We start from the raw sequence: 22,183 nt of genomic DNA on the forward strand, positions 1-22,183 counted from the left end.
CCTTGATTCAGTCCACTCAGCACAAGCAGATTCCTCCATTGTATTGAAACCTTAATTAAATTAAATTAAGTTAAATTAATGTTTTACCCAGATGTTTTCTTTTTGCTTCAGTAACTGTTGCCCTCCATATCAGCAATCACACTCTCAATGAAACTTTGCAGCCTTTATGCAATGGAACATGTCCAATTAATATCTCGGGTTAACTTGGCCAAAACTCGATATTAAAATTAGTATATGTCAGTCCAAGTTGAAAAAATTCAATGACCAATATGTCAGCATACTTACCACCATGTTACGAGTTTCCACTACTCAATGAACAAAATCTAAAGACTAACATTATTTCAATGTAAAAGAGCTTTGGTTTTGAATATTAATTAATAAAGGGTGGTTGACCTGAAGCGTTGTTTTCCTCTCTCTCTACAGAAGCTAGCATTTCATGTTTATTTTTATATATTCAGCATCACTATTCCCTTTTCTTCACAGAGTGAATACTTGTTGTTATTTTAAGACTGTCACCAGCATTTCAACATTGTGTTTTGTAAAGAACTGCTGTTTGGGCTGCAACAACTTTAATAAGATGTTCTGCAAGCATAATACCAAGAGCTTTTAAACAAACTACGTGTATCTTATTTGAGTTCCTCAGGTCTCAAGTGGGTCAATGTGTACAATCTAGAATGGACTCTTAGAGGTTAAGAACCCTCCGAATGCACATATTTTACAAAAGGCATTATAGTTAGCACACTTCAAACTACTGTGATTACACCTTTCCATATGTCAAACAGGGCAAATAATTCAATTCCGTGTTAATGGACAGACATGAGATTTTTGTATTTTTAACAGCCTGATAAATAGTGTTGAACATGGTCTGTGAAAATTTAATCAAAGTTTGCCCAGTCCTACATTATTATCTCCCACTTCCAGCTGCCATTTAATCCCTGGCACTAAATAGGAAGCTTTGCCTCAAGGAGAACCTCTCTTTGAATGTTTGTCAACCTTCCACTTGGGAAGTTGTAAAGCGGCACTTAGATCTGAAGACTAGAGTCTGAGTTTCAAGGCTATGGGAAATGAACTATAATGACAAATTATCAGCAGTAAATAAGATATCAACCATTGTTTGTATGAAGCCAGAATCAGAATCAGATTTAATATCACCGGCACACGTCATGAAATTTGTTAACTTTATGGCAGCAGTACAAGGAAATGCATGAAAAATAGATATAGAGAGAAAACTAAGTTACATTACGTGTATATATATGCCTATTAAAAAGATAAGTTAAAATGAGTAGTATAAAAAAAAGTAGTGAGGCAAGGTTCACAAGTTAGGAATCGTATGGCAGAGGGGAAGAAGCTGTTCCTGAATCACTGGGTGTGTGACTTAGGCTTCTGTACCTCCTTCCTGATGGTAACAGTGTGAAGAGGGCATGTCCTGGTGCTGGAGATCCCTCATGATTGACACCACCTTCTTACTGCACCACTTCTTGGAGATATCTTGGATACTACAGAGGCCGGTGTCCATTATAGAGTTGACTAATTTTACAAGTTTCTGCATCTTATTTTGATTTTGTGCAGTGGCCCTCCTCCACACAGATGGTAATGCTGCCAGTCAGAATGCTCTCTAAGGTACATTTGTAGAAGTTTTCAAGTGTTTTAGTTGACAAGCACAATCTCAAGCTCCTAATGAAATATAGCCAATGCTTTGCCTTCTTTATAGCTGCATCAATATGTTGCATCCAGGTTAGGACCTCCAAGACATTGACATGCAATTTGTAAATGAACTCTACAAAAATGATTCTTGAAAGGTTTAATATCTTGTTTACTCACAAGGTGCCTCTAATGCTGATATTTTTGTCAAACCTTTTGCCCCTAAACTGAGGAGCTAGTTAAGAACCAATTACATTGAAGGGACTGGAGACATATACACTCAGTGGCTAATTTATTAGGTAGGTACACCTGTATAGCTGCTTATTAATGCAAATATCTAATCAGCCAATCATGTGGTAGCAACTCAATGCATAAAAGCATGCAGACACAGTCAAGGGATTCATTTGTCGTTCAGACTGAACATTAGAATGGGGAAAGAAATGTGATCTAAGCAAATCTGATTATAGAATGACTGTTGCTGCTAAATGAGATGGCTGAGCATTTTAGAAACTGCTAATCTCCAGGGATTTTCACACACAACAGTATCTATACCTTATGGAGAATGGTTCAAATAAACAAACAAAAAGAAAATTAGTGAGTGGCAGTTCTGTGAGTAGGAATGCCTTGTTAATGAGAGAGGTCAGAAGAGAATATCAAGAATGGTTCAAGGTGACAGTGGGGTTGATAGTAGCTCAAATAACTACACATTACAATGATGATGTGCAGAACAGCATCTCTGAATGCAGAACATGTCAAAATTTGAAGAATTTGAAGACTAGAGATAAGTTACATGTACAAGCCTTTGCCAAAGCATTAAAAAGCCACATGGGGTGTTTTAAGAACAATTTAAAAGAAAATATTTTGGAGCATGGCAAATGTGCTACTATAATAATTCAGAACCTGAGAACAAATCTCTGATTTGGAAGAATGATATAATAAATTTCATAATTTATATTACATGGAGTGAGAAAGACATTAAACATTTTCAGGCTACAAGGCTCAGATCAGATATATTCTGCTATCATAAAAGAAAAGCGCTGAATGAGACACTATAATAGTTTTACATCTTCCATTAATATTTTCTTGACTGATGAATGAGAGATAGTTAATGCCATTGTGAAATTATGAAAAGCAAGCATGAGTTGCAGGCTCAGTAACTTAATATCGGTATTAAGGAAAATATCATGCACCATCTTCTCAGGAAGCTCCATAAGTCATTTGAAAATTACTGACATTACAGTGCGTCTTTTGACCAACACGGTATGACAAGTACACCCCAGAGGTCTTCAGTAAATTGTGGGTGTAATTTCTGAATAATTTTTGCCCAAAGCATTTTTTTACAATAGATAAATGTTCCAGAAACTTATTATGTTAAAAGTTGAACAGAATTTACTGCAGAGAAAGATGATATTTAACTGTACTCATCTGAAGTTGTGATGGCTTTGGGTTTGCTGACCATGAGCTCTAAACTCAAACAGAAGCCTGTTGGGCTTGAAATTCTGCCCTGTTTTCGTTTAGGAAGAGAGACAACCAACACCGGAATATTACAAAACTTGGGTTTATTGCAGAATTCGTAACTGGCACAGCGAATCCACGGAGTCGCTGGAGAAGGCGCGTTCTCCCTTGCCCTTACAATCTGCTGTTATTTATATCCCTTTTCCCCCCAGCACAACCCCCCGCTACATATTAGGTAATATCGGGCACTTGTGTCCATCTTATTGGCCCGATGCCATACAGTCACGAGTTACCTGTTTCTTTTGTTTACCGAATCGCGTGACACTAGTAGTTTCGGTGTAGCGGAATCCCCAGTTTTGCTTCCCCCCTCCCTCGCATTCCGGTCTCCTAATATTACGTGAGCCACTCCTGACCTGTAATGGCAGTCTCAAATTAACCCTAACATTAACCCTAACAAGCCTTAAGTCCTATCAGATATAAGTAGCCACAATTAATCTCGCTAAAGGGAAATTGGGTAATTACAATACAATCTTCAAAGATTAGTTTACTTCCCAGTTATTCTCTATGGTGAGTTCGGCTGCTAATACCCACTATTTGAGCAGTGGATCCCCTCTCCCTACCAAGGAGAACATACTTCCATTAACAAAGTAGTTTGAAACACAATTCATTTATTTTCAGTGATATATGCTTAAATAAAAAAACACTCTTGAAACACATTTAAACTCACAAAGGATTTCTATCTTAAACATTTCCAAGTTACAAACCATTCCAAAACACAAACCATTTCCTAAAACACTAATCATAAAGCACAAAGGATTTCCAAAATACAAGTACAGTTCCTATAAAATAAAGAGATGTACCGCAATGCAGACAAACAAATTGCTTGTCGCAGAAACCAAAGAGAAATGGATTCTAGTCCACCCTATGTTTCTTCCATGTTCCTGATGTTCCTTAACCCATTCCTAATAAACCTGAATTGCTCTTTACATTTGTATCCTTTTCAGCCACTTGGGTGACTTCACACACATATGATATTTCCTTGGATATCCTTTTAAACAAATGGACGAAAAGCATCTTCAAGACATATTGAGACATAGACCTCAGCCTAATGTTCACAGTTTAGTACATAAAGCCTTCCAACTATAAACACGTCAGTTATTAATATGCTAAATGTTACTAAACGTTTCGGGCCAAGACCCTGATGAAGGGTCTCGGCCCGAAACGTCGACAGTGCTTCTCCTTATTGATGCTGCCTGGCCTGCTGTGTTCCACCAGCATTTTGTGTGTGTTGTTTGATGTTATTATCCATCTAGTCTGTAAGCTTCACAAATATAAGAAAATCTATAGATGCTGTAAGCTTTCTTGAACTAAACAATTTAAAGGTCATCTTGTCTGTTTGAAACACCCCATTATCTTATACTACTTCTTGAGCAGTAATAAAACAGGTGCCATTATTTTCTACAGACCGAGCATCAGTGCTATATACAGAGATTGTTTGCAAAGCAGTGCTTTTAACTTCAAGCTGGTTACTACTTCCTCATAAAATTTCAAGAACTGAAGACTGAATTCCTTTGACAAGCAGAAAATGAACAAAGCATATTAGCTGAAAGTTTGTTTACCACCTGTTTGTGACTTTACAAGTTGCAGATGCTGTGTTTAGAGAGCTGAGATTAGCAAACAAACTAGAAGTGAACATCCATCACAAAGTGATAGCAAAAAGAAGATGGGGCCACTGGTGGTGTGAGGAAAAATGTTTCTTTATGTATTCATGGTAATGACCTCATATTGACTGTGCTGGGACAAAGTTGAACAGGGATTTCAAAAAAGACATGAATAGGTGCCATAAAAAAGACTACAAATAAAGGATAGGGCCATGGGACAGATGGGATTGCTCTACAAAGTACCAGACTTAGTGTATTGAATAGACTCCTTCTGTACTATGATTCTATGATTTGATTCGAATGTTTAAGCTCTATCCCTGCCTGCTCCCATTGAAATGCGGCTAATATGGTCATATATGCTCTTTGTTTCAGTAACCTCACTACCACTGCCATTCATCAAAAATAATTCATATTGTAAATATATTCTGTTTTGCAATGGCTTGCTGAGTAATCTTCTACCTGACTAATTCTTGATTATTTTCTCATTGTGACCCATGGTTTAGAACTTCTCACTAATGGAATGTAAATTTGAACTGTTCTACTGCCACAAGACAGCAAATTTCATGTCCCATAATTTAGTGAAAATAAATCTGATTCTGGAAATACCACCTGTACATCTATCTTGCCACATTCTTTCATCATTTTGAACACCTCTATCAGGTGATTACCTCAGCCTTTTAAAATAAAAAATATTCTTGCTTTAAAAAAATTAAAATTGGTTTTAAAAAGGCAAAAACTGAAATAAATGGGGAGACATTTTGTACACGTTCCGGGACCCGGCAACATCTGTGGAGGGAAAGTTAATTTTCAGGTTGATAATCTTTCATTAGAACTCACCCTTCTATTTTCTGCAAAAATAACCTCCATATGTTCAATTTTTCATGATCTTGGTAATGGAAATAGAAAGGTGCAAATGAATGTAATAAACATTCAGGGAAAGATAGGGTGGGGGTGGAGGTAAGAACTGCGTTGTGCAGAGATGTGTGGCGAAGTGCAGGTAGCTAAAGGAATTATTTTTAATCCTCTACTACCTAAACACATTAATATCTCTAGCCAACTCTTTTATAATTCTATTACATAGTGGGTTGTCAGGAATACATTGACTCTAATTCAGTTTCACCCTGGTTGTCCTTTATAATAAATACAGACCATACTTTGAAATAATCCATCATCAAAAACAGCCTCCATGCCCTTTTCTTGCTACTACCATCAGGCAGGAGGCACAGAAACCTTAGGACCTATGCCATCATGTTGGGGAATAGTTATCACTCTACAACCATCAGGCTCCTGAACTGGCACGGATAACTTCATTCATCACAACTCTGAACTGAATCTATGACTGTCAAGCACTCTTTACAACACATTTTTATTTGCACAGTTTGTGTTCTGTTGCACATTGGTTGTTTGTCAGTTTTTGTCTGCTTCTGTAGAGTTTTCATAAAATTCTACTGTGTTTCCTTTTCCTGTAAATGCCTGCAAGAAAAGGAATCTCAAAATAGTTTTTAGCAACATATATGTACTTTGACAATATATTTACTTTGAACTTTGAATAATTGAGTAATAAACATATTGTACTCTCCTCATGATTATTCTCTATTTGTTTAATTCTAATTGCCAATGATTTCTGGTATTTCATATCAGCACAAAGATTCCGTACAAACCTTACTGACTTCTCAATTCCAACTGTAGCACAAAATTTATTAATCTTTCATGTTTTTACATCAAAATATTTTTGTAATTAATAAAGCATTAATGTACCACACAGAGTTTCTGTAGTCCACTCACGTGTTTTTTTTTCTCAATAAAACATCATCACAGCTGGTCAGCAGTATGACACAGCTGTCAGAGTTGCTGCCTCACAGTTCCAGTGAGCTGTGTTCAACCCTTACCTCTGTGTCTGTCGAGCTTATATGTTTTCCTTATACTGGCTTTTCACTTCCCCCCCCCCCACCACCAAATGCTCCAATTACATTCCATATCCCAAAAGGTTTGCATTGAAATAGTAGAACTTGGGGCAAATTGATGGCAGAACAAAATATGACTGGTGTAAATGGATGCTGGCTGGTTAGTATGGACTCATTGGGCAGAAGAGGTTGTTTCATCTGTGCCTTGTGGTTTCCATTGCAAAACACCAGGAATGCAGCCTGCTTTGTGGTGGGGCCACATTCACTTCAGTAGCAGCAATATCATACCAAACCTTTTGGGTAACTAGTGCGTCCTGTCTCAGTTGCTATTGGTATTAGTATTGATTTATCATTGTCACATGTACCAGAATGCAATCAAAAGCTTGTCTTTCATACTAACCAACCGACAAAGACTGTTTACGCAGATCGAAACATTACCCAGTGCATTGAGGTGAAACAATAACAATGTAGAATAAAGTGTAAAACTACCAAAGAAGTACGGTGCAGCAAAAGAATAATGTGCAGGATCATAGTCAGGCCTAGAGTCCATCGTATCGTATAAGAGGTCCATTCAAGAGTCTGATGACAGTGGGATAGAAGCTGTCCTTGAGCCTGTTGGTGTGTTCTTTCAGGCTTTTATACCTTCTGCCCAATGGGAATGGGGAGAAGAGAGGATATTTGGGATAGGTGGGGGTCTTTGATTATGTTGGCTGCTTTACTGAGGCAGCGAGGAGTATTCTCCAGAATGATTCTCAGTTGGTCAAGTGTTTCTGCCAAGACAATTACTGCTGGCCTGTGTCTGAGACCAACTCTTTCAGAGGTAGAGTGGAACCTTGGTCTTATTTCCCACCCATAGTGAGAAATAAATAACCGATTATAGCTGGAATCAATGGAACCATTTCAGAATAGAAATGAAATATTCCTCATGTACGCAGAGTGAACATCAAGTTTGTTTAATACTTTTCCCAGTTTTCTTTACCATTTAAGGTCTTGAGCAGAGATGGGAGAACATAGTGTTTAGCCAGCGATAGTGGATGGAATCTTTCATTGAGCTTTTGCATAGGTATTGTAGCATTTTCAACTATTGTATAATAATCATGAGGAAATATTTGAAGCCATGTTTTAAAGCCAGTTGTGACTTTAGCTGACAGTTGATAGAGAATGGTAACTGTAAAGTGCCATGAGCTTTAAAAAGCTGTGAGGGATCTATGAGCATTGGTTGGACTTTAATTGCAGCTTTGACACAGAGATGAGAACAAATGGCACTTCCAGTTCAAGTGATTGTGAATGGACAAATAAAGGGTCCTTATTGGAGTACTGAAGGTCATCCAAAGAAATAGTTTACATTTCAAAACCTTTTGTTTTAAATGGGCAGCACAGGCCATGCTGCATTTGACAGTGATGACAGAAGAACATTTGAATACTCAAATCAAGGCCATCGGCTTTCTCATTGGATTGGTACGATCTAATGGAGATGGGGGCAGGCACACAAACTCCACTGTTGTAAATTTAATGATAGTTAGGGTCAGTGGAAAATGATCTTAACAATTATGACTCGTATATTCCTCTTTGTTAGATCCACTGAAGTTGTTCACGTGGTGGAAACCCAGGCTGTGAATTATCATTGAGATGACTTGCTATATTTCAACCATCATAACATTTCTGTTATTTATTATAGCTAACAGGTTATGCAACCTTGAGCCTAATCATCTTACAAGATTCACAGCTCAATGCAAGAAGTTGTTATTCATTTGACAGGTGCTGATTTGTATTCTTGATGATGTTGCTTCTTTGTTTAATCATGGGACTACATGTTCAATCATGACTGTGCTGAGAACATGATAGAATGAAGAGAGAAACATATGTGGTTATTTAAACACTCAGTGACACATAACTTAACTGTGATGAATATATCCTTGTTCTCTTTCCACAAGCAAGGAGCCTTGTGTGAGTAATGAGGGTTGCGGACAAACTGGTGAAGTAAGCAGGGTAGTTATCTTCTTTTCAAGATTATCTGTCATACTAATGATCATATGATAGGTTCTGTGGAGTCAGTACTTTCACCAGACTCTGGCATAGCAGGTTTATACATCCACAATCAAAACATGAAAGTGACTTGGATTTTGCAAGAAAAATCAAGCATTTCTGTACATAAGTGCAGAGATCTCCCAATGTAAGTGCTAGGAGCTTTGGGATGCTGTGCATTTGGGTGGGAATATCAATGCTCCATGCTTCCTGACAGCTGTTTGCCGGTGATTCCAGGACTGTCCTCCATCTCTGTACACCTTATGTGCTGCTGTAGTGAGGTGCAAACCAGAGGTAATTCCCTCTAACTTATGGGGGAAAACCCTCTTGAAACTGTGCAGGTTCGACTTGGCTTGGGAGCAATATCTGCATTCATTGAAAGAATAGAAGTATTTCAAAAGGCAGTCTTAGTTTTCTGATATTTGTAATTGTTTTACATTATTTTCAAATTTCTTTGATTGTCTAAATGTTCCTAAGTGAATTCAGGAGTTTCTTTACTTTGAGAGATTGTAATAATTTGTACATTTTTCTATAAATTGGAAAGGTCTTGTAGTCAGCATTTAAATGCTTTTTAATATCAGAAATACATCTGTATTGTGGCTGCTTCATCGGCTCTTCTTATTTGTCAGCCCTTGGGACTTCAGCTCTCGGTCAAGGGGGTTTGGGATCTAAAGGTGTTTGTACTTCAGCTGCTTCTCTTGTTGTCTAGACACCTGGTGTCTGCTGCTCCTGCCTTAGAGATTGTTGACCAGTATGATGAGATATGCTGTTGTTGTATGTTATTGACCAAACATTATTTGTTTCCCATGAGGAGGTAAACACAATGTAACAATTTTACTATGAAGTGTCTCTTTACAGTGCCTATTTACCTTAATTGGAAATTCTAGAGACCTGGATGTACTGGAAGTTAGGTATTACCAATGTAATAAATATTGGTATTTAATATTATTAAATATTAAATTTATTCCAATGTAATAAATGGGAGCATTCCATATGAAGTCAGGACTCTCTCCAACTGACTTCTCAAGCTCAGCCAATCTCATGCAAGCTGATTACATGGCAGTCACAGTGTTTATTGTAGATTAAGATGATCCTTTCAGCCGGTCCTTGGGAGAATTCAATGGAAATGTTTTGGTTCCTTCTGGAGTTTCTATCTGAGAAATGTCCTGTCACATGGACTTGCACATCTTCACTTCTGATTGTGGAATCATCTTCCACAACCATGATTGCTTCATTTTTTGCAGTACCTGGCTTTGAGTTGAAGATTTGTGCAGTGCTGGGATTGATCAGGCGGCATCTAACGTCCATTTGCTGTGTCTCCAAAAGCCTGCAGGAAATCAATTCTTAAGATTTATATACAATTTCCTCAATGTATTTTTGCCCTTAATAACCAAGACCATAGACCATAAGAAATAGTACCAGAATTAGGCCATTCAGCACATCAAAATGCTCCACCATTTTGATCATGGCTGATCCACTTCCATCTTAATTCCATTCACCTGTCTTCTCCTACTTTTTGAACTAGGTTTGGCAACTCATTGCACAATGCTTAGTTAATCAAAGCTTGCATTTTATTGCTTCTGCACAAACAACAATACAACTATGTTGACCCCAGGTTTTAATTTAAAACATGAATTCTACTTTTCCCTCTGCACCAATGCTCACTCAGTCCATTTCTCCAACTTATAACACTGAAATAGAGAATCTCCCATTGACTGGATGTTTGATCCTTTTCTCCCAGCCCCTGGCATAGTGTTTCTTCCTTGTAATAGTTAGTCTCTAGAGTTCTCATCCCTTTGCATTTGAAGCTTTTAACTCCTATAGTTTTCCTCATCAGTTTAAATGTTGCACTTCAGTCTTGTTGGCTCAAGGTCATCTGACTGACCTATGTTGATTCGCATTTGATGTGTCCAAGGGCTACACAACTTTATGCCTTAGGTATCTTCTTTTGTTCTGTTCAACCCTGGTTCAAACCAGTTAAACTAGATCACTCAGAAAGAGGGAGATAATGAGATTATTTCTGCAAACCTGCCATTGTACACAATACACAGTTTATCCGAGAATGATCTCAGGTTTAGCAGATTAATAGCAGAAACTCCTTGTGTCCACGTTCATTTGCTCTGGTTAAATGATCCCAGATCAAGAATCAGCTCATCAAACATTTCACAGAATGGAGGTTACAGAGCAGCTTTACAAAATGGCAGCCTCCATTCCTTTGACATCATGGCAAGAAAAAAAGACATTTGCTTTGTTTACTTCCACTGTCCTTGAACCATTGATGTTTTCTTCCATATTTTAATTCCAATATGGCCAACACAGTAACCTTTCATGCCCTAATCAAGAACCTATCAACCTCCACCTTAAATATATCGAATGACCTGGCCTTCACAACTGCCTGTGGCAATGAATTCCACAGGTTCACCGCTCCCCCCATCCTGGCTAGAGAAATTCCTCCTCATTTCTGTTCTAAATGGATGTCCCTTTATTCTGAGATGCGCCCTCTAGTCCTGGAATCCTGCACTAGGGGAAACATCCTCTCTATTAAGAAGTCTCAGAGTGGTAGAGATTATACGAACAGGGACCAGTGGTTGGTTACTGGTGCCACAAATTCATACCTATCCTATCGTACTTTGTTAGCCATAAAGAACTAGGATTCCCTCCTCAGAAGGATGAATGTGATGGGTCTATTATTCAATGCAGTTGCATGCTTAATGTGTAAGCATGAAAATAATAGGATGTCAGAGACCTAAATGTCATACCTTAGCAAATCTATTGTCTTTCTGGCATGAGGGCATTTCTAAGTAACAATTGTGCCATTTACAAAGTACACATTCTGAGCTGAAAATGAAATTTTAACTGGGATTATGTCTTCACTAAAGTGTAACGGAGAAGAAAGCAACAGTTACCTACAAATCTTCAGTCCCTGTCTTACTTACAGAGCAATAGATTAGTATTATCATTTGTGCTATCATTCTTCAGATCAGCAGGTTCACTTAATGATATGGACATATCTACTGTGGTTAGTAGAGTCATAGATTTGTACAACATGGACACGGGCCTTTCAGATCCACATGTCCATGCTGACCAAGTTGACTTCCTGAGCTAGTCCCATTTGCCTTGATTTGGGCAATATCCCTCTCTGCTTTTCCTATCCATGAATCTGTCCAAATGTCTCTTAAACATTGCAATTTCATCTGCCTTTACCACTTCCTCTGGCAGCTCATTCCATATATCCACTAACTTCAGTGTGTAAAGCTTGACTCTCCCTCTCAGCTCCCTTCTGTTGAACCTCATCACATTTGTTTCCCCCTGTCAGCAGAAGCCTCAGTAGAACCAACAGCAGAATGGAGTGTTTTTCATGGCCACCGCACACTAGACCAGTCATATAGGCCGGAAGGGTTTGTTGTATGCTAAGAACCATTGCAGCTCCCCAGGTTGAATTGGGTGATTCACTTTGCATGCCAGCTGAAATTGGACAGAATAAAGCCACTTCTGTTTATAAATTAGAGGAAGGTTTCTTGGGGAAATATTTAATTCCTACCTGTAGTTCTAGTGACACCACAGAGCAAAGAGAATGGTGAGTTCCCAGAATCAAAATTGGGTTTATTATCACTGACATACATCGTAAATTATTTGCTTTGTGGCAGCTGTACAGTACAAGAAATAAATAATTATGATAGGTTATAATAGAATTAAAATAAATAAATATTGAAAAGGGGAATAGTCAGGTACAGTTCATGGGTTCATGGTCCATTCAGAAAGGTTATGTTGGAGTGGAAGAGGCTATGCCTAAAACACTGAGTGTGGCTTCGGTACCTCTTCTCCGATGGCAGCAATCAACAGAGGGCAAGGCCTACATGGTGGGAGTCCTCAGTAATGGATGCCTCCTTCTTCAGGAATGACCTTCTGAATGTGTCCCTGAGGGGGGGGGGGAGGCCTGTACCCCTGATGGAGCTGGCTGAGTCTACAATCCTCTGCAGCCTCTTTTGATCCTGTGCATTGGAGCCTCCATGCAAGACCGTGATTTCCAACATTCAGTTTCCTGGTTTTATTAGGAAGGGTTGAGTTGTCCTGATTTTCTGAGGGAAATGACATTGTGGCAAGCTGTCAAATGGAGCACGGATCACCTAATGTTTCCTTGATAGATCCAGGAGTGAGCTAGATGGCACACACCGCTCTCCTCTTTGATCCAAGGTCATAGATGTGGTAAGACAAATTGCATCAACAGCAGCACTCCTGGATTTAGGGTGGCGAGTAGGTGAACAAGATGCCACACCCAAATATACACTTAAATCCAAGAATAGAAGGTGGTGAGATAAATTGTACAGACAACAGTATCCATAGATTCATGGGTAAAGAGTTCAGATAACAGGATTTACATTTAGGACAGAGAAGAGGAGCAATTTCCTCATTCATATGAACCTGTATGTTTCTCCATGAAAGAAGGCTGTGGAGACTACGTCACTGAATATGTTTTAAAAGAAGGTAATTAGAATTCTAGGCATAAAAGGCATCAAGGGGTATGGGGCACCAGAAACGATGTCAGAGAAATCGATGTTCATGCCATCAGGTTGGAGGTCACCCAGATGGAAGATGAGTGTTGCTCCTCCAACCTGAGTGTAACCTCATTGTGTAGTAGAGGAGACCAATAGCATCTGGTAATTTCTCACCCGCCTCTTCCTCTCTTTTTCAATTCCTCAGGTTGTCTCCCCCCTTATCCCTTTTCTTCTCACCTGCCCATCACCTATCTCTGGCGCTCCTCTTCCTTCCCTTTCTCCTATGGTCCTTTCACCTCTCCTATCACATTCTTTCTTCACTGATTTACATTTTCTACCTCCCACCTCGAAGCTTGTCTCTTCATCCCCCTTCTCCCACGTACCCACCTTGATCTATCTCATCAATCACCTGCCAGCTTTTACTCCTTCCCCTGCCCCACCTTCTTGCTCTGGCTTCTTCTCCTTACTTTCCAGTCCTGATGAAGATCGCCTGTTCATTCCTTTCTATAGTTGCTGCCTGATCTGCTGAGTTCCACCCCCATTTTCTGTTTGTTGTTCTGGATTTCAGAATCTCTTGTGTTTGAGATAAAGGATAAGGCAATATTATATTTAATAGCAGGTTGGTTTGAAGGACTGAATGTCTCCTCTTTTTGTTTCTTTGTGAGCTCGACCGTTTAGACAATACTGCTTGCCTGGTGGAAGAGGACTTGATGATCTTCGGTTACCAGCAGACCTATTTGCCCAAGTACCTTTTGTTGAAGTGGGAAGTGGGATCTTTTGTGACATTTGAGAGATTACCGCCAGAAATTACTGAAGTGTTGGTGTGACAGGCAGTGGAGCCTTCTATGATATATGAAAAGTTTTAAGCAACCCCCTGCTGGATGTTATGTGTCTACACTGCAAAGCACTATTTAATTATTACCACAAGGAACTTCATTTTTGGACAACAAAAGTGGCAGAATGGCATGAAGACTCCGATTCAAATTTCAAAATTACTTTGAATGAAATCATCTAGAGATGATGGAGATATTTAAATTAAGAAATGAAATAACATAGATGACAATACTATTTTTATATAGTTAGGGGTTGAGCTGAAAACAAGTATAGATTATGTATAAAAAGACAAATAAACAGATAAAAATATGGAAGTAAATTCCAAAGAAACACATCAAGGTAAACAGTTATTAGAATGGAGACCATAGTGGCATAAAGAAAAATGAGGGAAACACAAACTGATCCATTTGATGGCAAGGCATCTGAGAAAGAAAGGAGAAGGAGGAAATATAGATGGGAGCTTGTTTCGGTGTTTTATATTAGTATAAATAACACCATACTAAATTGCTGGCTCCAACATATAACCACTTCAATTGCATTTCAATATATCTGACTTTAGCCAAAGGGAAAACAACGACGTCAATAAACCAATGACCATAGTCTGATAGTTCCACCTACAAATAAGTCTAAGTTGTTTTAAAGTGAATTGGTATATTTTGACAGAAAATTGCAAACACAAATTACCTTGGGGAAGATTTGGGAGCAGAAGACCATAAGATATAGGAGCAGAATGAGGCCATTTGGGCTATCATGTCTGATCCCACTTTCCTGTTAGCCCCAATCTCCTGTCTTTTCCTTTTCATTTGCCACTCTAAAACTACCCCAAAATAGACACTCAGGTGGGATTACTCCCTTCTTATCAGGACTGTTTTGATCTTTAAAACCAGGACATTCAAAGTTAGCTGGAAAATATAACAATAACACCATCTTCTCTACGTGTAGTGTCTTTGTTGTAGTGAAACATCCAAATATTCGGCTTTGTTTTTCACTCTCCATAAGAATGAAACTGGAGACCAGAACACTGGCAATTTTCAATGCATGGATACACTGCAGATGTGGCGCTCATGAGTTAATTAAGTTGAGAATCCTAATGAAGTATGGCAATTGTCCTCCTCTACTGTTTCCAACTGAGCATAGCAATGAGATGGTTTTATTGGATTGTTTTTATTCTTATACACATCAGAGGAGCACTTTTTGAAACTCTGCTTCTGAATGTATTGATTAATCTTCTGACATTCCTCAGTTCATCACCAAAGAGCTAGCTTCTAAACATACCGTGTCTCAACCCACTCTTTCCACATTGGAGTTAATACCACATCTCTGACTGTTTTCATAATAACCCAAGGGCTTACAAGAGCTTTGTGCAAGATTGCACAATGTTAGCTCCTCATATCATGGATTTTCTGCACTTGCAATTCAATTCCCTACTCTGAATCATTTCAGTCCATCTCCATCATTACATATGCACCTTAATCTTCTCACGAGGAATCTTCATTTTAGTCACACACCACAATCTGTTGATGGAAGTTTTTCCTTCAAATATTTTAAATGTAATGCTTCAGAAATTCCGCTCTAGGATTTTTCCCTTCAACACCGGTCTGAGACAGTCTGCTTGTAAGAAGTCCAAAACCTGCATGTTTGGATAAAGCAACGAAGCACTGAAAGAACTCAGATAGTCAGACAGCATCTGTGGAAATGTTTCAGGTCGATGAATCCTTCTTCATAACAGACTGTAGATGCTTAAATCTGCTGTAAAAAGAAAACTGTTAAAGAGGCTGAATTACAGAAGCAAAGCGACAATTGACATTTCGGGTGAGGCAGAGTAGAAGTGGAAAGGATGTTTCCCATAGTGGGGAAGTCTAGGACAATAGGGCACAGCCTCAGGATAGAGGAGTGTCCATTTAAAACAGTGATGCGGAGAGATTTATTTCGTCAGAGGGTGGTGATTTGTGGAATCTGTTACCAAGGGCAGCTATGGAGGCCAAGTTGCTGGGTGTATTTAAGGCAGAACCTGATAGGTTCTCATTTGAACACAGGTCAGAGGTTATGGGGAGAAGGCTGAGGAGGGGAAATAAATATCAGCCATGATTGAATGGCGGAGCAGACTTGCTGGGCCAAATGGCCTAATACTGCCCCTATGTCTCCTATGTCTTAGGGTCTCATCTTTAGCCGAAGCAAAAACACTCTTACCAGCAGGACACATTGCTTTTACAGAAAACTGCTAAAATAAAAATATTTCCCAGCATAGCAGTACAAATCTTTCCCAGGTCATTACAGTGGGGGGGGGGGGGGGAAGGGAGTGACAGAGTGGGGAAATGAAGAAGGAAGGGGGAAAGGGAAAAAAAGAATTCCACATTTCAACAAGTCCATGCAAAGATGAACAATTTAATTTTTTTTCAAAACATTAGCTTGAATCTAAGATTATGTTCACAATATTCCACCCTAATGATGATTCATTAAAGAAAACAAAGACGCATTACTCTGTGAATAACAGCAAACCAATCCCTTCCTCTGGAATTAATGCCAGTGAATCCTCATGAAAACTTCACTGAAACTGCCCTTTTTTCTGGTGGCTGGAACACGGAACAGTAAAATTCTGAGACTTGACATCCAGAATGAAGTTTGATGATGGGTCTTGAAGTGACAGCATCTGTTCCTCTTCTCATGCTGCCTGACCTGCTGAACTTCTCCAGCACTTTATGTCATTATTTCAGATTTCCAGCGTGCACAGTATTTTTTGATGTTCATTTGAATCATCATTTAATGAGACATGGATAGGTGGATCACAAATGCATAACACGAGGAAATCTGCAGATGCTGGAAATTCAAGCAACACACACAAAATGCTGGTGGAACGCAGCAGGCCAGGCAGCATCTATTGGAAGAAACACAGTCGACGTTTTGGGCCGAAACCCTTCGTCAGGACCTGATGAAGGGTCTCAGCCCGAAATGTTCACTGTACTTCTTCCTATAGATGCTACCTGGCCTGCTGCGTTCCACCAGCATTTTGTGTGTGTCACAAATGCATAAGTTCACTTTTATAAATAATATTTTAATGACACTCTCACCTACCAACTACCCACTGGCTGCCTGGTGCTCCATATAATGACCAGTTGCGTGGCTCAGATACTCAGTAATATAAACACTGAGAAAGATACATTTCTTGGCTCTCTCCTCAAGTAACAACAGTTAATCTCCTTTGAGAAAGAATATCAGAATATAGATAGAGATACAAGCACGCTCTGGTGCCTATGTATACCTATGTCTGCCAGGCTGTTCTTTCTGAAGGAGCAAGCATTTCAGAGGAAGACTTGTTGTCTATTGGGTCAGGTTTTTTTTGTACAGTACTTGTAAACAAAGGTGAAATGCAATAGTCTGTGTATGTTTGGGTTGTAGATGAGGGCTGGGCCTCAGTTGCTCTGCCTGCACATGCAGTTTTGTAATAAAGAGCTTTGAGTAATGTTGATTAGAAAGTAAATGTCTTGCTGTTTGGCCAAAGTTGGCTTTTAAATTATGATTGAATTGTTCCTGTTTTTAAGTTCCATTAGTCTATCATATAATGCATTACATTATTAATAGAAGCAAACAAGGAAGTGAATCAAAAGAGCTCTTTATTAAATGATTACCCTAGGGTCGACCTAAGATATGATTAACATCGAAAGATTGCTCAATTTGCTGCTCCTCATTAAAATGACTACTGGATCACTCTTGTAGAGGGACACCCGGGGAGGTCTAAATGTTAGTCATCCTTTGAGAGGCGTCACAATGATAGAGCGAGCAAAACCAACTTTTATGCTACATCAATTTTATTAAAATTGGAACAGTGGTAAGGGACATATTTTCTGGCTGGAATCCACATCCAACTTAAGCACTGAAGATAATGCCATCTGGCTTAAAATGCACATGTCACTTTGCACAGGTTAAGCTTAAAAATGCAATTAAATACATCTAAATAAGGCCAGCTCAATTTCCAATCCAGACCTGCCATAACAGAAGGATCCATGTGCCTTAGACCTCTTAAAGGGCAGATACTTCATGGGCTGAAAAAGTAAGTTTTGTGATGTTGAAGTTCAAAGTGCATGTCTCCAAGCAAAGTATATTTATTACATTAAAATTAAACTTTGTAATACATTTTTGATATTAGTTTGTGGGATAATTTGTAGATGGAAGCTGAAGTGCTGCAGAAACCTAGACTCTTCCTAATTGTTAATAATTAGGTAATCAGGAAAGTAGGTTTTTTTTTGCTGATTGATCTGTATATACTCTGTTGCTAGAAGTTAGAAATGAAGGAAGTAAAGGTTGGAAATATTCAAAAGATCAGATAGTATCAACAGAGAGATATCTCAGCATCACCTTTCATGTTACGTAATCTGCTACGTATTTCCAGTCTGTCTATTTCAGTACTTAAGATTGATTTTATGTGAATAATATTGCACAGGACATTAAAACTATTTTGCAGAACAAATATGTACCATTGGGAAAAGTCAAGTGATTTGGTCTCCCCTGGATTTATTATTCCTTAGATCCCTGCTCCCAATATTCACTCATTGAAATCAATGATCCCGTGATTCAGGTGGATAATTTGTTTTTGTAAATGGGCAGCTCCACAAGGCTATGTAGTTATCATTATCAAAAGATGTTAAATTGGATAAGTTGTTTTATTTTCCCTCTATGTCCATTATTTTGGCATGCAATATCTGTTCTGAGGACAAAGTATTCTTGGAATTGCTGTGCAAGCGCATAATAGAAATGAATAGCCCACTCCTTCCTGGCTTAATTCCCAGTTGTTAAGTATTTCACAGCTGTTCATTTTTATTTTATGGGAAACCTTCTGTTGTTTAATTCCCACATTGTCCCTTTCCATTCTGGTGCAATAAGGATCACATGCCAACTGTATTTTTCTTGTTAGGTATATTCTGCCTGTCACTTCAATTAAGCAAGGCACAAGGAGAAAAGCAAAAAACCTGGTGTCTCTCACATTAAGATGCTAATTGACTATTTATTTCAATTAAAAAAAATGCGGCTGCTGCAATGAACTTGCCTGTTACTGATAAATCTGCAAACCTTCTAGTTTCCACACCTGAAGATGCATACTTACGCTGGGGTAAAATTTCACAGCATCTCCTCAAGCCTCAGTTATGTGCCTACACCACATTTGAAACACAAATCGAAAGTCGGCAGTTTATTCAGACATGGAGAATGAGCTAATTAGCATGTTAATGCATCATGCTTACTGACTCTCTTAAATGGATTTAAGGACTGGAGTATGAAGTGTGTAGGTTTGTAATATTAGAAGCTACAGCGTGGAACACTGTTATTCGGAGGGGCAAGTAAGCTCTTCCGCATATATAGTTTCCCTAATGTTGGAATGCATCATAATGCACTGCATCAGAATATTAGCAAAGAAAATTAGATGATGCACCACTTTTTGAGGCTTTATGGCATAGAACCAAACAGTAGGTTACAAAAATAGTGTTTACAAAAAAAATACAACTTAAGGAAAAATGATATGTTGAGACACTTAGAGAATTTCAAGAGATTAAAACATGGTATTTGTAGAGTTGGTGATCAGTAGTGGGATAGTAAAATTTCTGATAATCAATACTTTTGACTTGAAGAATGTTAGATATATCGAAGGGTTGGAAGGCTCGGTGATATTGCCTAGATCAAAAAGGATTTTTGAAAACAGTGTTTGACAATTTTATAATTGAGGTTGATTAATTAGTAGCCAATACAATGTTGATTGATCAATGTCAGCAGATGCAAGATCTTAAGTTTTTAGATGATGGAACTATGGAGACTTGCCAAAGGCTGAGGGGTTCAGTAGCAGCTGAGCCAAGATAAAGGACAAATCGAATAACATTATGGAACTTGAACTGCTCAGTCTTAGGACGGCATGTGATGAAGGAAACTGCAGAGATTATAAGAAAACTGGAAAAGTTTGTAATATAGTCATCTTAAATGTCATGCAAATTAGAAAAAATGATGGGAAAATAGGCCAACACAGACAAGACTATAATTCAGAACACATATTTGCAGGGAGAATGTGGGGAACTAGTCATCTGGCAAAGGAATCAAAGTTCAATTTGTTAGGACAAACCCTGCAGATGTAAAACAAAGATAAAATACTATAAAAATAAGTTTGTTACTGATAGAATTGCGAAATCTGCTGTAATGCAAATTCTATAAGTTGCGTACGTTTTTTGGATCAGTGGAGGATCTCTGAGCTCTCACTCAAATTTCTGCCAATGTACACTGTAACAGGCGGCACCCAACACAATCCTCAGTCATTTGATTTGACGCTGTATGTTCCTAGGCTTCAATATACATGTGACAAATACATCTAATCTTTCTTTCTTTCTTTCTTTCTTTCTTTCTTTCTTTCTTTCTTTCTTTCTTTCTTTCTTTCTTTCTTTCTTTCTTTCTTTCTTTCTTTCCCATTTTGTGAGTGTGTGTGTTTGAATGTGCGAGAGAGAGAGAGTACCACGCAGAGTACATTTTGATGAGGTATGGAGAAGCCCTAGTATGTTATCTGAGTCATACTGCCACACTGCAACTAAATCCATTAGCTGCTGTTGAGCAATTGAATAAAACACCTAATTTATTTGATCAGAGTCTGTGCAAAAATCCAGTGTTCAAGCTATATATTTAAAGTGCCAACATTTCAGAAAGCACATCAATGTTTGTGAAGTTCTTGGTGTTGAACTGGTATAAGTGCATACATTTCCCATTTCTATGAGGAGGGCAGTGCTGACTATATTGTTTTGACCCTTCAGTACCATTAGAGTTGCCTAAATAAATGGATTTGGTAACGAAACCTATAAACTTCCGACTCTCAGACAATAGTGTTACCAATGGGCCTATGGCTGACATTTAACCCCACTTCAGACATAAATCCTTGTACATTATTGTATATAATTGCTTCTGCAGTTGTTTCCTCAGTTGTTAAATTAACATACTATCAAGGATGCTCTAAGATTAGCCTAGTTTAATTGAAAACAGATTCATTATCCTCATGTTGAGTTTGTAGTAGGGAATCTTTTTAATTGCAAGTCTCAGATTTCCTCCATGGAATTAATGAATTGTTCAGTCATTAGGTAATAGTTTGCTTGTCAGCATGCTGCAGCATAGATCAATGAGGCCTAAGATTTGACAGCAGTGACTTTACATTATGAAGAAAAATACTTAGGGATTCAAGGCTGCAGAATTTGTTTGAGTTACAAAGTAACAAAAATGGCAATGCAATAAAAATGTTGTTAAATCCACTTAAAGCAAAGCATTGATCTAATATAAACAATCAGGACCATGTACAGATTTTTCTACAGCACTGTTATTATAAATAGAAACATCTTGGGAAACGGGTATCATTGGCAGGGCCACTATTTAATGCAAGACTGACCCTAAGATTTCAATTGTCTGTCACTTCAATTCTCCATTGTATTCCATCTCTGACATTTTTTTTTGTTGGCTTTCTGCACTGTTCCAGTGAAGCCAAATGTAACTTGAAAAATAAGATCTCTTCTTCTGACTCGACATCTTCAGACACAATATTGAATTCAACAATTCCAGACAGCCTTTCTTCCAAGTTGTGCCAGACCCAGCCAGTTTTGATATGAGAACATCAGCCTGTAATAATAACAGTTTTTCTCCCTGCCCAGATGTTACCTGATCTGCCAAACATCTCTACTTTTTAAATTCAGCTTCCAGCAACTTCTGCGTCCTGTATCTCACAGGGCGAGCCTGCTTTTCTTTCTTTTTTTCTTTCTTCTGTCTTCATTTATCTGCCTCTTTTTTCCCCTCCTGTAGAAGGAATAACTATTACAGGTTGAGTACCCCTCGTCCAAAATGGTTGGAGCCATATGTATTTAGGATTTTGGATTTTGGAATATGTAATGAGATAGCTTGGGATCACCATTATTTCTGACTCAATGAATTTATGTGTTACTGGTAAGTAGTCTCTGTCTTAAACTTCGGCATCACACATATGTACTTAACAGTAAAAAATATTACATACCATTACCATAAAGAAAACTTAATGTGTGCAGGGTAACAATAGCAACAAGGTAGCATTGGGGCAATACCTTAATCAGCTGTTGAACCACAACAAATAACAGCAGGCTTTCAGTCTCCACCTACAATGCTGTGTCTTGATTAAAAGGTGGCAATA

Source organism: Hemitrygon akajei, chromosome 20, assembly GCF_048418815.1.
Source record: "Hemitrygon akajei chromosome 20, sHemAka1.3, whole genome shotgun sequence".
In the NCBI taxonomy this organism is placed as follows: Eukaryota; Metazoa; Chordata; class Chondrichthyes; order Myliobatiformes; family Dasyatidae; genus Hemitrygon; species Hemitrygon akajei.